The following is a 16,859-nucleotide window of genomic DNA, read 5'->3' as shown; positions in this document are numbered from 1 at the left end:
CACGGTGGCTCACTGGGCACGGTGGCTCACAACTGTAATCCCAGCACTTTGGGAGGCTGAGGTGGGGGGATCATCTGAGGTCAGAAGCTTGAGACCAGCCTGGCCAACGTATGGAAACCCCATCTCTACTAAAATATACAAAAATTAGCTGGGTGTGGTGGTGCGCACCTGTAACCCCAGCTACTTGGGAGGCTGAGGCAGGAGAATCGCTTGAACCCAGGAGGCGGAGGTTGCGGTGAGCCGAGATCGCACCATTGCACTCCCACCTGGGCAACAAGAGTGAAACTCCATCTCAAAAAAAAAAAAAAAAAAAAAAAATTTAAAAAGCCAAGAAATAGAGCCCTGTGGAATCCAGAGACGACTGCACTGTCCCTAACTCTCTTCTCTTTCTTGAGATGAGCTAAGGTTTTCCTCCACGGAACACGTTAAATGTTTCCAAGGGACAGACTCTGGCTATATCATTATCCACAGTGCAGCTGGTGTTAGCCACGTGGTCCCGGCATGGCAGGGGAGGTAGGAGGGAGGGCTTATGGGTGTCACGAGCCATAAGCCAGAAAGCAGCCTGGACCCCAGGAGTGTGGGTCACACTCTCAGAGGCGCCAGACAGGTAGAGGCAGCTGAGAAAGTCGTGGAAAGTAAACAGAAAAGTCTTTCTGAAGATCAGGTGAGGAATACGGGGCAGGGAGCAGGGGCAAGAAGCTGGTTTTGCTCTAGAAGTTTGGACTGCATTTGCCTGGGATAAATATCTGCTGCTGTGTTTCTTGCTAAATAAGCCAATAATCTGGGAAACTGGAGTAACACGGAGGGAAACTCAAAGGCAAAGAGGCAGGGGGTGTACTCTAGTTCTGGCCTTCCAGGCGTTTTCCCTCAGCAGCAAGCATACTGCAACTGCCAAATATTTCTGAAGAGCATTCCCCACCCATTTTTCCACAGCTCACACCTTCCGCCAGGCTGAGGGGCCACTGGGTTGGTGGAGCTTGGGGTGTTGTCCATTATTATAAGGTCTATTTATGATGATCAAAAAACACATCCTAGTTGCAGGAAAATTTAAAAGTGGTAGAAAAATGTCAAGAAGAAATACGAAACGACCTGTTATCCAACCACCCAGAGAACATCACTGATAATATTGTATTTCCTTCTGACCTTGTTTTTCAATGCATGCTTTAAAAAATATATTTTTTTTTTAATGAAACGGGGTCTTTCTATGTTGCCCAGGCTAGGTTACTCCTGGGCTCAAGGGATCCTCCCTCCTTAACCTCCAGCATAGCTGGGACTACAGGTACATACCACCATACCTGGCAAAATTAATTTTTTTTAACATAGGTGACATCAGATAGGTAGAGCCAGGCGCGATGGCTCATGCCTGCAATCCTACCACTTTAGGAGGCCAAGGCGGGCAGATCACCTGAGCTTAGGAGTTCGAGACCAGCCTGGGCAACATGGTGAAACCCCATCTCTACAAAAAAATACAAAAATTAGCTGGGCGTGGTGATGTGCACCTGTAGTCCCAGCTACTCGGGAGGCTGAGGCAGGAGAATTGCTTGAACCCAGAGAAGCAGAGGTTGCAGTGAGCCGAGATTACATCACTGCACTCCAGCCTGGGCAACAGAGTAAGACTGTCTCCAAAAAAGAAGATAGATACATAGATGTGTATATATAGTCTTGACTTTTTCATTCAACACTGTAGCATGAGCATTTTTTCCATGGGTGGTGGGAGGTGTCTTTTTGAGAAAATTTCTCAGACACCAGGAGAAACCTTCCAGGCAGGCCGTTTCTCTCCTTCACAGTGAGAAAGCGAAGGGTGCAGGCACTCCCATCTGAGCAGAGCCTGGATCTCACCCCAGCCTGCTGCTCCCTTCCAGGGTCATTTGGAGCTGCTCGCCTCTCATGCCAAGCTTCCTCCCACGGGGCCTTCTGAAGCTTTTCTGCAGCTTCAGCATCAACAGCACTTTTGTCTGCTCCACTTCGGGGAGAGAGCTGGAGAGTCTGTTTTTTGTGTCCCTGGTGGATCCAGCCCAAGTTTGATGGCCCCGTGTACTTGCTCAGTTTCCCTAGATGGCCCCGCTCCAAGAACAGCTCAGAAGCCAAGGAAACCAAAATCCCTGCGTCTGCAGCCAAAACGGACAGGCTGTTTCCTGATACTCTGTGTGTGTGTGTGCGCGCGCGCATGTGTGTGTGTGAGAGTGTGTGTGTGTGTGTGTGTGAAGTGAGGCTCAACCTGCAATTTTATTTGTGATAGTGTGAAACGGTTCAGTACATAGCACTGCCCTGGTTTCCCCCTTGCTTTCATGCAAATACATCATCTGTCCCTCCCTAGCTGACTTAGTTGTAAAGAATAAGTGACTGTGAATGAAAATTTTTGCAAATGAATTTGGCTATTAGCTGGACCGGAGTTTTGTTGATGATGAAAACAATAGTGTCTTTTTTGTTGTTTGTTTGAGACAAAGTTTCATTCTGTCACTCAGGCTGGAGTGTAATGGTGCAGTCTTGGCTCACTGCAACCTCCACCTCCCAGGTTCGAGCAATTCTCCTGTCTCAGCCTCCTGAGTAACTATGACTATAGGCGCCCGCTACCATGCCCAGCTAATTTTTGCATTTTTAATAGAGACGGGGTTTTGTCGTGTTGGCCAGGCTGGTCTGGAACTCCTAACCTCAAGTGATCCACCTGCCTCGGCCTCCCAAAGTGCTGGGATTACAGACCTGAGGAACTGTGCCTGCTCTCACCCTTTTTGTTTGTTTTTTGTTTTTGTTTGTTTGGTTGGTTTTAGATAAGGTCTTGCCTTGGAGTGCAGTGGCATGGTCTTGGCTTACTGCAACCTCTACCACCCAGGCTCTACCCAGGATCCTCCCACCTCTGTGCACACACCACCCCCCCCCCAGCTAATTCTTTTGCACATTTTTTTTTGTAGAGATAAGGCCTCACTATGTTGCACATCTGGTTTCGAACTCCTGGGCTCAAGCGACCTTCCCACCGCAGCCTCCCAAAGTGCTGGGATTACAGCCGTGAGCCACTGTGCCCGGCCCGAAAATACTTAGTGTGTTAGTAGATGTAAAGACTCTCTCGTTTTGAGCTATATCAGAGGTAATCTGTTACTTGTAATGATTCAAGTACCCACATTTGCAAATGATTTATTTTTTTATTGTGATCATACATGACGGAAAATGTACTGTTTCAACCACTTTTAGGTGTACAGTTTGTAGCATAAAATACATTCACATTGCCGTGCGACCATCATCTCCATTCATCCCTAGAACACTTTTTATCTTCCCCAACAGAAACTCTGTGCCCATCAGGCAATTCCCCATTCCTCCTACCTTTCAGCTCCTGTCAACTGCCATTCTACTTTCTGGCAAATCATCTTTTTTTTTTTTTTTTTGAGACATTGTCTTACTCTGTCACCCAGGCTGGAGTGCAGTGGCACGGTCTCGGCTCACTGCAACTTCTGCCTGCCAGGTTCAAGCGATTCTCCTGCCTCAGCCTCCCGAGTAGCTGGGATTACAGGTGCACGTCACCACGCCCGACAAATTGTGTGTGTGTATGTGTATTTTTAGTAGAGATGGGGTTTTGCCATGTTGGCCAGGCCAGTCTCAAACTCCTGACCTCAGGGATCCGCCCACCTCGGCCTCCCAAAGTGCTGGGATTACAGGCGTGAGCCACCACTCCCGGCCTGTAATTCTGTATTTTTAGTTCCCCTAGTGCAAGGACACTCATGGGAGGAAACGCCTTTCTTGGCTAACTGTGTGCTTATCTGCGATGCCTGGAACTGCTCAACCATCTTTTGACCGTGAGGAGGGATGCTGCTGACATGCTGAGTGTGGCCAAATGGACAGTTGGAAAGCTGGAAAGCACCTCGGTCTTCAATGTCATGGTTGAGCCCCTGCGTTTAACCTGGAACCCACGCCTCTGCCTTTGAACCTCTGATTATGTGAAGTCATACATATCCTTACTGGTTAAGCCAGTGGCTCTCAAACTTCCAGTCTCAGGATCTCTTTAAGCACTTAAAAATTGCTGAAGACCCCATGAAGCTTTTGTTTATGAGTACTATCTTTTTGTTAATATAAACAATATGTTTTTATTAAAAATTGTTGTATTTTCCAAAAGAAAAAAGGATTAGTAAGAAGAGCAGTCATTTTACCTTTTTGCAAATCTCTTTTTTTTTTTTGAGATGGAATTTCGCTTTGTCATCCAGGCTGGAGTGCAGTGGTGCAATCTCAGCTCACTGCAACCTCCGCCTCCTGGGTTCAAGTGATTCTCTTGCCTCAGCCACCCGAGTAGTTGGGATTACAGGCATGTGCCACCATGCCCAGCTAATTTTTCTATTTTTAGTAGAGATGGGGTTTCACTATGATAGCCAGGCTGGTCTCAAACTCCTGACCTCGTGATACATCCACCTCAGACTCCCAGTGTTGGGATTACAGGCATGAGTCACCGCACCTGGCCTGCAAATCTCTTTAATGTCTGAAATAACTCTAGGTAGCTAGGGCCTCATAGTAGTTTCTGTATTCAATCTGTTGTAGTATCACACACGATACAGGTACTCCAGTTTACATATATAAAAGAATGAGTGTGGGCCGGGCGTGGTGGCTTACGCCTATAATCCCAGCACTTCGGGAGGCCGAGGTGGGCAGGTCATGAGGTCGGGAGATCGAGACCATCCTGGCTAACACAGTGAAACCCCGTCTCTACTAAAAATACAAAATATTAGCCAGGCGTGGTGGTGTGTGCCTATAATCCTAGCTATGTGGGAAGCTGAGGCAGGAGAATCGCTTGAACCTGGGGGGTGGAGGTTGCAGTGAGCCAAGATTGTGCCACTTCACTCCAGCCTGGGTGAAAGAGCGAAACTCCATCTCAAAAAAAAAAAAAAAAAAAAAAAAACTTTAATTTTGTGGAAGCTTTGAGCAGAGGTCATAGAGATTCCTAAGCGGTCCCCAGATGACACTTTGAGAGCTGCTGGCCTAACCCATTCTTTATTTTATTTTATTTATTATTTTTGTGGGTACATAGTAGGTGAAGGTATGGCCTAAGCCATCCTTGAGTGGATCTTCTACTGCCAAGGGCAAAAATCTTCCTAACTCATACACCACCTCAGGACTGGTGTGCTGGTTCCCTTTCCTTAGATTTTTTTTGTTTGTTTGCTTTGTTTTGAGATGATTTCACTCTTGCCCAGGCTGGAGTGCAGTGGCATGATCTCAGCTCACAGCAACCTCCACCTCCCGGGTTCAAGTGATTCTCATGCCTCAGCCTCCCAGGTAGTTGAGATTAGAGGTGCCCACCACCACGCCCAGTTAATTTTTGTATTTTTAGTAGAGACGGATTTCACCATGTTGGCCAGGCTGCTCTCGAACTCCTGGCCTCAAGTGGTTCACTTACCTTGGCCTCCCAAAGTTCTGGGATTACAGGCTTGAGCCACAACACCTGACCTTCCTTCCGATTTTTGCATGACTCCCTCTTACTCCATAAAGTCTCCACCCAAAATGTACTAATTACATTCCTTAGTAAAGCTATCTTGGGTCACCTGGGTAACTTTCTCCTTATCTTGCACTTACTGCTACCCTGCACTAGGTTTATATTTGTTTACCAGTCTGTTGTTTAAGAGCATAAGCTTTCCAAGGGCAGGTGCTTTGCTTTGTTCATGGGTGTGGGCACTCCATAAATGTCTGTTGAATGAGTCAATTAATGTGAGTGATGATATAAAGATAATCTAGAATACACTCTATACAAAAAATAAGTGATTTGGGCCGGGCACGGTAGCTCATGCCTGTCTTCCTAGCACTTTGGGAGGCTGAGGTTGGGGGAATCACTTGAGGCCAGGAGTTCAAGACCAGCCTGGCCTCGAGCCAACATGGAGAAACCCTGTCTCTGCTAAAAATACAAAAATTAGCAGGGCAGGCCGGGTACAGTGGCTCACGCCTGTAATCCCAGCACTTTGGAAGGCTGAGGCAGGTGGATCACCTGAGGTCAGGAGTTCAGGACCAGCCTGGCCAACAAGGTGAAACCCTGTCTCTACTAAAAATACAAAAAATAGCTGGGCATGGTGGCAGATGCCTGTAATCCCAGCTACTTGGGAGGCTGAGGCAGGAGAATTGTTTGAACCCGGGAGGTGGAGGCTACCGTGAGCCCAGGTCATGCCACTGCACTCCAGCCTGGGTGACAGAGCAAGGCCTCATCTAAAAAAACAAGGGGGCTTTTTGTGATGTATTTTAATTTCTTCAGCAACGGTTTTTAATTTTTATTTATTTGTTTTTTTGAAAAGAGTCCCGCTCTGTAGTCCAGGCTAGAGTGCAGTAGCATGATCTTGGCTCACTGCAATCCCTACCTCCTGGGTTCAGGTGATTCTTCAGCTTCAGCCTCCTGAGTAGCTGAGATTACAGGCACACACCACCACGCCTGGCTAATTTTTGTATTTTAGTAGAGACGGGGTTTCGCCATGTTGGCCAGGCTGATCTTGAACCCCTGACCTAAGATGATTCTCCCGCCTCAACCTCCTAAAGTGCTGGGATTACAGGCGTGAACCACCGTGCCTTGCCGAACCTTTTAATTAGAAGGTTATCTGATCGTCCTCAATGGAGAGAGAGAACTATGGGGCTATAGGAAGTGTGGGCATTTTGTAATTAAGGCACTAGTACCAGCACTTTGCATTTTCTTTATTCCAATAGACTTTAATAATTTAGAACAGTTTTAAGTTTGCACCAAAATTGAGAGGAAGATACAGAGACTTCTCATATGCCTATTGCCCCCATATAGGACAGCCTCCCCCATTACCAATATCCCCCGCCAGAGCGGTACATTTGTTACTGTCAGAGGCATTTGAACCAGAGCTACTCTATCTTGAACAGGCGCTGGGTAAAATAAGGCTGAGACCTGCTGGCTGAGACCTACTGGCTGCATTCCCAGGAGGTTAAGGCATTCTTAATCACAGGATGAGATAGGAGGTCCGCACAAGATACAGGTCACAAAGACCTTGCTGACAAAAGGATGTGGTAAAGAAGACGGCCGAATCCCACCAAAACCAAGATGGGGATGAAAGTGACCTCTGGTCATCCTCACTGTTCATTACATGCTCATTATAATGTATTAGCATGCTAAAAGACACTCCCACCAGCGCCATGACAGTTTACAAATGCCATGGCAATGTCCAGAAGTTAGCCTATATGGTCTAAAAAGGGAAGGAACCCTCAGTTCCAGGAATTGCCCACCCCTTTCTGGGGAAACTCATGAATAATCCATCCCTGGTTTAGCATATAATCAGGAAATGACCATAAAGGTTGCCAGCCAGCAGCCCTGGGGGCTGTTCTGCCTATGGAATAGCCATGCTTTATTCCTTTACTTTCCTAATAAACTTGTTTTCACTTTATGGATTGGTTTCGAATTCTTTCTTGCACAAGATCCAAGAACCCTCTGTTGGGGTATGACTTGAGATCCCTTTCCAGTAACATTACCATCAATGGACCTGTGCCACATCATCACCCAAAGCCCATAGTTTACATTAAGGTTCACTCTTGGTGTCGTACGTTATGGGCTTGGACAAATGTAACATGACGTGAATGTATCTGCATTAAAATATCATGCAGAGTAGTTCCACCCTCCCAAAAATCCTGAGCTTCACCTATTCATCTGCACTTCACTTTTTTTTTTCTGGAAATGCCTGGGCCTAACAGTCAGTTCCCTGGAATGGTGAATGGTAGAAGTGCAGGTAACACAGTCCTTTTTTTTTTTTTTTTAGATGAAGTCTTGCTGTGTCACCCAGGCTGGAGTGCAGTGGTGCGATCTCGGCTCACTGCAACCTCCGCCTCCTAGGTTCAAGTGATTCTCCTGCCTCAGCCTCCCAAGTAGTTGGGACTACAGGCGCCCACCACCACGCCCAGCTAATTTTTGTATTTTTAGTAGAGACAGGGTTTCACCATATTAGCCAGGCTGGTCTTGAACTCCTGACCTCAGATGATCCACCCACCTTGGCCTCCTAAAGTTCTAGGATTACAGGTGTGAGCCACTGTGCCCGGCCCAAGTAACACAGTCTTATGTGCTATTTACACACTTTGATTGGGACTGGATTCTAGGGAAAAAAACATAACAAACCAAGCCAGATGGATCACAGTTTTGCCCTTCGTATTATCATGTGATCATTTTCCCTTCAGAAGTCTTTTGGTTTGTTTGTTTGGGTTTGAGACGGAGTCTTGCTCTGTCGCCCAGGCTGGAGTGCAGTGGCATGATCTCAGCCCACTGCAACCTCTGCCTCCCGGATTCAGACGAGTCTTCTGCCTCAGCCTCCCAAGTAACTGGGACTACAGGTGCAGGTCACCACGCTTGGCTAATTTTTTGTATTTTTAGTAGAGACAGGGTTTCATCAAGTTGGCCAGGCTGGTCTCGAACTCCTGACTTCGAGGCAAGCAGATCACTTGAGGTCAGGAGTTCCAGACCAGCTTGGCCAACATGGTGAAACCCCCATCTCTACTAAAAATACAAAATTAGCCAGGTGTGGCGGTGGAGGCCAGTAGTCCCAGCTACTCGGGAGACTGAGGCAGGAGAATCACTGGAACCCGGGAGGCAGAGGTTGCAGTTAGCTGAGATGGTGCCACTGCACTCCAGCCTGAGTGACAGCATGAGACTCCGTCTCAAAAAAAATTTGATTTTTAAAATATAGTTTCATGATTTCCTTTTGTCAAAATGACCTATAGCGTTGTATCTAAATATCTGTTAGGATGTGCTTTGCTCAATTGTACAAAATCTCTCAAAAGGCGGTCATGAGCTTTCCTGACAGGGATTCTCAGATTTGAATTTGAACTTGATGGCCTGGAAACAGGAACATCAGGGTGGTTATGGTGCTGTACATGTTCCAAAGCAGCCCCATGAAGTCTGTCCAGTAAATTTGGTTATCTGGCCTAACCTAGATAATAATATCTAGACTGGAAAAACAGATTTGCTCTTATTGTTATTACTGTTGTTTTGTAATTAAAGTTCTATTTAATAGAGAGTTACTATTTAGGTCATACCTTGCTGACTTAATATTTAAAGAATTAACAAATCTCACTTCCTCGGGCTCTCCCAGCCTGAGAGGCTGGGCATGGAGACATGAGTAATAATCCTAATTGTAATGAGGCTGGGTGAGCTGAATTTTCATCCTGCTCCCACCCCCCGAGGCGCCAAGAAACCTTCTGGCAATTTAGGCCTGCCAGCAATGGTTGCCAGTGGAGGTAGGATGCTTTGTCATGCAACCGTGGGCAAGGAACACGGGCATACTCACGTGCTAAGCACGGGGCAAAACAGATTCGTTTACAAGGAACAGGGTCAAAGCTGTGTTAACAGAAAGCATATGAATCTCCTATGCAGTCCGGACAGAAGAGGGTTTTGGAAGAAAATTAATCAAGGCAACGTATGTTTGATTTTTTTTTTTTTTTTTGAGATGGAGTTTTGCTCTTGTCGCCCAGGCTGGAGTGCCATGGTGTGATCTCGGCTCACTGCAACCTGTGCCTCCCGGGTTCAAGCGATTCTCTTGCCTCAGTCTCCCGAGTAGCTGGGATTACACGCATGCGCCACCACGCCCGGCTAATTTTGTATTTTTAGTAGAGATGGGGTTTCTCCTTGTTGGTCAGGCTGGTCTCGAGCTCCCAACCTTAGGTGATCCGCCTGCTTCCGCCTCTTAAAGTGCTGGGATTACAGGCGTGAGCCACCTTGCCCGGTCACATATGTTTGATTTTAAATACACTAGGCCAAACCAGCTGCAGCTCCAAGTTGAGCCTCTCCCTACCCTAAGACATCCCCCACATTGTTGAAACCAGAGCTTACTCTCATGTCCCTGGGGAAGCCAGGAAGGATGGAGCTCCAGGAGCCTAGTTGGCCCCTTTGCAGGAGCAGCAGTGACTGGGCCATCAACATGCTTTTGATACCAGAGGCTTGTGAAATTTGCAAGACACAGAGAGGGAGAAGGATGGGAATTGGAGTTTGATCATTTTGTAGGGAAAGGTGATCAATGGGGAAGAAAGAGGAGGAAAGGAATCCAAAGTAGGAGGCCGCTGACAGGCAAGTCAGAATGGACCTATTATTTGCCAGAAAATCTACTGCATGACACAATATTCTAGATACTTTCTAAATTACCAAAAGAAAAAACATGGAATTGTATTCAGAATTCGAATGGATTTAGCAGATTTTACACCTAGCAAGTGTCTGGGTTTTTGTTGGTTTGTGTTTGAGGTGTAAGGAAGAAGTCATACCTTGAATATAATCTTGGATCCTATTGCAAGCATTTAAATTCAATGGCTCAACACAAACCCAAGAAGTGCCCTAAAGAACAGGACTTTGCAGAATAAATAGGTGAACTGCCCAAATGGCTAATTTAGGTTTTCCAACAGGGCTATTCCTGTTGGAGGTAGACACTGGACACTGGATGCTCTTAATTTCTTTTTCAAATGTGAAAAAAAAAAGTTATATTGGTGGTGAAAACCCTTCCTCACCTCTGAGAGACGAGTAATGCAAACTATGGGACGGATGAGGTCAGGGTACTGGGTATGAGGCTCTGGTTTCAGCAAGGCAGCAGCTGGAAAAACTGTCCAACCTCTTCTTCTTGGCAAATGGGACCTTGGATTCTAGCCCAGGCCAGGAGCTTGGGAGTCAGGTCTGGGCTTGAAAGAGGCCATGATTGGTCAGCAGTTATGAGGCAATGAAAAAGAGTGAAATTGATTCTCCAGTGAGGGTGGGTTAGGCCTGTGCTCTGGGTCATGGTGCAAAGGTGAACTGGTGTTGAGTCTCGGGAAAGGGCAAACAAGGAAGCAAGGAAAGCTTTGAAACATCAAGTCTAAAGCCGGGATTTGAAAGGGTGGGTTGGCAGTCCTGAATTGGCAAGAAGAGGGAGGCCTGAAGATCCCTAGAGGGAAATTTACAAAGGCAAGAACTTTTATGGAGTGGAATGGAGAGGACTGTTGAGAAGTCCTCCTCATCATCGGACTGTGGAAGGCAGGACCTGCTGTGGGCCTTGGAAAACCGTAATCAATGCCAAACAGAATGGGTGAATCTTCTGAGATACTTTCCAGGAAAAAGGGGGAGGGCAATGTCTGTTTGTTTGTTTGTTTATTTGTTTGTTTGAGATGGAGTCTCACTCTGTCGCCAAGGCTGGAGTGCAATGGCACGATCTCGGCTCACTGCAACCTCCACCTCCCGGGTTCAAGCGATTCTCCTGCCTCAGCCTCCTGAGTAGCTGGGATTACAGGCATGCACCACCACGCCCGGCTAATTTTTACATTTTTTAGTAGAGATGGGATTTCACCATATTGGCCAGGCTGGTCTCGAACTCCTGACCTCAAGGGAACCGCCCGCCTTGGCCTCCCAAAGTGTTGGGATTACAGGTTTGAGCCACTGCACCTAGCCTGGCAATATTTATTTGCATTCAGAGACACCCCTACTCCCGCGCCCTCTCCTCGCCACTCAGCATCCTCCCACCCTCCACCGTCCCAGGCAGGGCTTGTCCTCTTTAGTTCCATTTAGTGTCTGCAGCTGTTCTCTGCGCAGTTGTTACCGGTGATAACAGAAAAACTTCAGCCAAATTAAATTTAATTGAGTGTAATTGAGCAATGACAATTTGCAAATTGGGTAGCCCCCAGAATCGCAGCAGATTCAGAGACTCCAGCGCAGCCACGTGGTGGAAGAAGGTTTATAGACAAAAAATGGGAAATGACATACAGAAGTTGGAAGTAAGGTACAGAACAGCTGGACTGGTTACACCTCGTTCTGTGCCTTATTTGAACAGATTTTGAACACTCAGCAGTGTATAAATCGCTGAAGTATGGCCACAGGGATTGGCCAAGACCTAGCTATTGTTACAGGCGCATACTTCTAGGTTAGGTTTTCCATCTTGTCTACCTGTTAAGCTAGGTTTTGGTTCATCCACAAGGACTCAAATATAGAAGTACGGAGTCCTTCTCAGGCCATGTTTAGCTTGCTTTAACACCGGAAAGGGGTCCCAACCCAGACCTCAAGAGAGGGTCCTTGGATCTTGCACAAGAAAAAAAATCGAGGTGAATCCATAAAGTGAAAGCAAGTTTATTAAGAAAGTAAAGGAGGCCGGGCGCGGTGGCTCAAGCCTGTAATCCCAGCACTTTGGGAGGCCGAGACGGGCGGATCACGAGGTCAGGAGATCGAGACCATCCTGGCTAACACAGTGAAACCCCATCTCTACTAAAAATTACAAAAAACTAGCCGGGCGAGGTGGCGGGCGCCTGTAGTCCCAGCTACTCGGGAGGCTGAGGCAGGAGAATGGCGTAAACCCGGGAGGCGGAGCTTGCAGTGAGCCGAGATCCGGCCACTGCGCTCCAGCCTGGGCGACAGAGCGAGACTCCGTCTCAAAAAAAAAAAAAAAAAAAGAAGAAAGTAAAGGAATAAAGAACAGCTACTCCATAGGCAGAGGAGCAGCTTGGGCTGCTGGACTAAGGATACGTATAGTTATTTCCTGATTATATGCTAAACAAGGGGTGGATTGTTTATGAGTTTTCTGGGAAAGGGGTGGGCAAGTCTCGGAATTAAGGATTCCTCCCTCTTTTAGACCATGTAGGGTAAGCTCCTGACATGGCCATGGCATTTGTAAACTGTCACGCTGCCGCTGGGAGTGTCTTTTAGCATGCCAGTGAATTATAATTAGCGTATAATGAGCAGCGAGGATGACCAGAGGTCACTCTCGTTGCCATCTTGGTTTTGGTGGGATTTGGCCAGCTTCTTTACCACAACCTGTTCTATCAATCAACAAGGTCTTTGTGATCTGTATCTTGTGCAGACCTCCTTTCTCGTCCTGTGACTTAGAGTGCCTAACCTCCTGGGAATGCAGCCCAGTAGGTCTCAGCCTCTTTTTACTCAGCCCCTATTCAAGATGGAGACGCTCTGGTTTAAACACCTCTGACACACTGAGTAATTGGGCAGGTTTCTGTGGCTGGGTGCTCCTTGCTACTTATGATCCAGGAAGTGGAGGTTGCTTATACCTGCAAGGGATCTGGGACAAAGGGAGCTACCCTCTGCCTGCTCTGCTCTGGGTAATCGCTTTGCTGTTTTTGCCTTTTTTTTTTTTTTTTTTTTTTTGAGACAAGGTCTCCCTCTGTCGCTCAGGCTGGAGTACAGTGGCACAATCTCAGGCTCAATCCTCCCACCTCAGCCTCCTAAGTAGCTGGGATTACAGAAGTGCACCACCGTGCCCGGCTAGTTTTTGTATTTATTTTTTAAAGAAGGGGTTTCTCCATGTTGCCCAGGCTGGTCTCGAATTCCTGGGCTCAAGCAATCCTCCCACCTCGACCTTCCAAAGTGCTGGGATTACAGGTGTGAGCCACCGTCCCTGGTTCCTGGATGATTTTTTTGCTGGCCTTTCTCTAAACCAAATACACACTGAATGCTAATTAGTGTGTAAAAGCAGCTCTTTTCTAAAGAGTTTAAGATCTGATGCAAAGCCACACCAAATAGGAAGGAGATGGTGACTGGGGTCATATCCTTGTCTGCTTGGTCATTTTCAACTGGATCATGCCCATTACCCTCCTTTTAGCCAAACATTTTGTAATACTCTCTCTGTTCTCCTGAAATGAAATTCACGGGAGGGGGGAGGTTGAGGGGGCAGGAAGAGCATCAGGAAGAATAGCTAATGGATGCTGGGCTTAACACCCAGGCGATGGGATGCTCTGTGCAGCAAACCACCATGGCACATGTTTACGTATGTAACAAACCTGCACATCCTGCACATGTACCCCTGAACTTAAAATAAAAGTTGAAGATAAAAAAAAGAAATTAATATAGAAAATAATCCACCTATGCACATAATTCATAAAACGAAACTCCACTATATAATGCCCTAATATAAAGGAGAAATAAATGGCCCCACACTGCCACGTTCATTGAAGCTGGATCTTCTTTTCTTGGTCTACTGAGTCAAATGTTCATCTCTTCCAGAGACACCTCCCAGAAATAATGTTTCACCAGCTATCTGTGCATTCCTCAAGCCAGCCCAGCTGACACATTAAAATTAACCATCACAACCGAGATCATTATAAACACCTACATGGGCCGGGCGCGGTGGCTCATGCCTGTAACCCCAGCACTTTGGGAGGCTGAGGCGGGCGGATCACCTGAGGTCGGGAGTTTGAGACCAGCCTGACCAACATGGAGAAACCCCGTCTCTATTAAAAATACAAAATTAGCCAGGCATGGTGGCACATGTCTGTAATCCCAGCTACCAGAGAGCCTGAGGCAGGAGAATTGCTTGAACCTGGGAGGCAGAGGTTGTGGTGAGCCGAGATCGCGCCATTGCACTCCAGCCTGGGCAACAAAAGTGAAACTCCGTCTCAAAAATAAATAAATAAATAAAAAGTAAAAATAAACACCTACCTGAGGCCCGGTGCCATGTCTTTTGCCTGTAATCCCCACACTTTGGGAGGCCAAGGCAGCTGGATCACTTGAGCCCAGGAGTTTGAGACCAGCTGGAGCAACATGGCGAAACCCCATCTCTACAAAAAATACAAGAAAAAATTAGCCGAGTGTGGTGGTGTGTACCAGTGGCCCCAGCTACTTGGGAGGATTGCTGATCACACTACTGCCCTCCAGCCTGGGCAACAGAGTGAGACCCTATCAAACAGCAACAACAACAACAAAAAACACCACCACGATTGATAAAATTTATCTTTTTTTATATTTTTTTCCAAAACAGAATCTTGCTCTGTGGCCCAGGCTGGAGACGGGGTTTCACCATGTTGGCCAGGATGGTCTTGATCTCTTGACCTCGTGATCTGCCCGCCTCAGCCTCCCAAAGTTCTGGGATTACAGGTGTGAGCCACCATGACTAGTTGAGGTAACATTAGGCAAAATTATTCAAAGTCAATAGATTTTTATTCAAGGAATTCCATGTTGTGATTTTTTTCCACCATCCATCAGGGTCACTTTAGATTCTCTAAAGAGCTGGAGTCAAAAGATTTGCTTCAGGTTAGCCCTTTTTAATGAAACTGATGCTCATTTTACTCCAGTTATCCTGTCAGCCCATAATTCTTTTATTTTGGCTTCTGTCATCTCCTTTTAATATGGATATACTGATAAAGACTTCAAAATTCACCAAGAATCTTCGGGATCTAATCTCTTCGACCAATTCACTTTAGGGTCATCTTTACTGTAGGTGGTAGATGTGCCTGGTCCTCAATTCAACACCCTGGAAGAAGAAAAGCATTGCCTACTGTTATAGAGTATACCAAACTGAGCACTCTGTGAAACCTATGCAAATACTGTATCAATAGGAATACCAGGTTTAACAAGCACAAAGTCAAGAAAACCAACAATGGCAGATATTGAACTTCTATAGCACTGACCTTTGAACACCCTAGCAAGAGTAAATTGCTGGGTGCAGATACCATGCAGTGCAAGATCTTTTTTTTTTTTTTTGAAACAGGGTCTTGCCCTGTTTCCCAGGCTGGATTGCAGTGGCATGATAATGGCTCACTGCAGCCTTGACCTCCCAGGCTCAAGCTATCCTCCCACCTCTCAGCCTCCCAAGTAGCTGGAACCACAGCCATATGACACCATGTTCAGCTAATTGGTAGAGACAGGGTCTCCCTGTGTTGCCCAGGCTGGTCTTGAACTTCTGGCCTTCAATGATCCTCCTGCCACAGCCTCCCAAAGTGTTGGGGTTACAGGTATGAGCCACTGTACCAGGCCTATCTATGATCTTTGATCTAAAATTCCAGCTTCTGGCTGGGTGCAGTGGCTCAAGCCTGTAATCCCAGCACTTTGGGAGGCCGAGACGGGCGGATCACGAGGTCAGGAGATCGAGACCATGCTGGCTAACACGGTGAAACCCCGTCTCTACTAAAAAATACAAAAAACTAGCCGGGCGAGGTAGCAGGCGCCTGTAGTCCCAGCTACCTGGGAGGCTGAGGCAGGAGAATGGCGTAAACCCGGGAGGCAGAGCTTTCAGTGAGCTGAGATCCGGCCACTGCACTCCAGCCTGGGCGGCAGAGCAAGACTCTGTCTCAAAAAAAAAAAAAAAAAAAAATTCCAGCTTCAGGCCAGGCACAGTGACTCATGCATGTAATCCTAGCACATTAGGAGGCCGAGGCGGTTGGATCACTTGAGGCCAGGAGTTCAAGACCAGCCTGGCCAATGTGGTAAAATCCCGTGTCTACTAAAAATACAACACCAGCCGGGCATGGTGGCACGTGCCTGTAATCACAGTTACTCGGGAGGCTGAGGCAGGAGAATCGTCTGAGCCCAGGAGGTGGAGGTTGCAGTGAGTCGATCTTGCCACCACACTCAAGCCTGGGTAACAGACTGAGACTCTGTCTCAAAAAACAAAACCAAACAAAACAAAAAACAAACAAACAAAATAAAGAATGGAGTGCTGATACATGCTACAACATGGATGAACTTCAAAACATTAGGCTAAGTTGAAAGAAATCTCAAAAGACCACATACTTTATGATTCCATTTAGATAAAATGTCGATAAAAGGCTAATCCATAGAGACAAAAAGTAGACTAGTGGGTGCCACGGGCTGGAGGAAGGATGGAAAGTGACTTTAAATGGGCATAAACTTTCTTCCTAAAGTGATGAAATGTTCTAAAATTGGATAGTGGTGATGGTTGCACAACTCTTTGTACTGAAGACCAATGAGTTGTGCACTTTATTTATTTATTTATTTTTAAGATGGAGACTCACTCTGTCGCCCAGGCTGGAGTGCAGTGGCCTGATCTTAGCTCACTGCAAGCTCTACCTCCCGGGGTTCACACCATTCTCCTGACTCAGCCTCCAGAGTAGCTGGGACCACAGGCGCCCGCCACCACGCCCAGCTAATTTTTTGTATTTTTAGTAGAGACGGGGTTTCACCATGTTAGCCAGGATGGTCTCGATCTCCTGAC

General features: G+C 46.8%; 1 non-coding gene across 1 annotated transcript; it reads right to left on the bottom strand.

Moving 5' to 3' along the window:
- Positions 1-15,229: 15,229 nt before the first annotated feature.
- LOC111542604 lies at positions 15,230-15,368 on the bottom strand. The gene has a single exon (XR_002731607.1). It is a non-coding gene; the product is annotated as a small nucleolar RNA SNORA8 (small nucleolar RNA).
- Positions 15,369-16,859: the final 1,491 nt, after the last annotated feature.

The sequence above is a fragment of the Piliocolobus tephrosceles genome, chromosome 16 (genome assembly GCF_002776525.5).
Source record: "Piliocolobus tephrosceles isolate RC106 chromosome 16, ASM277652v3, whole genome shotgun sequence".
Lineage (NCBI taxonomy): Eukaryota > Metazoa > Chordata > Mammalia > Primates > Cercopithecidae > Piliocolobus > Piliocolobus tephrosceles.
This window is presented reverse-complemented; position numbering and strand designations above follow the sequence as displayed.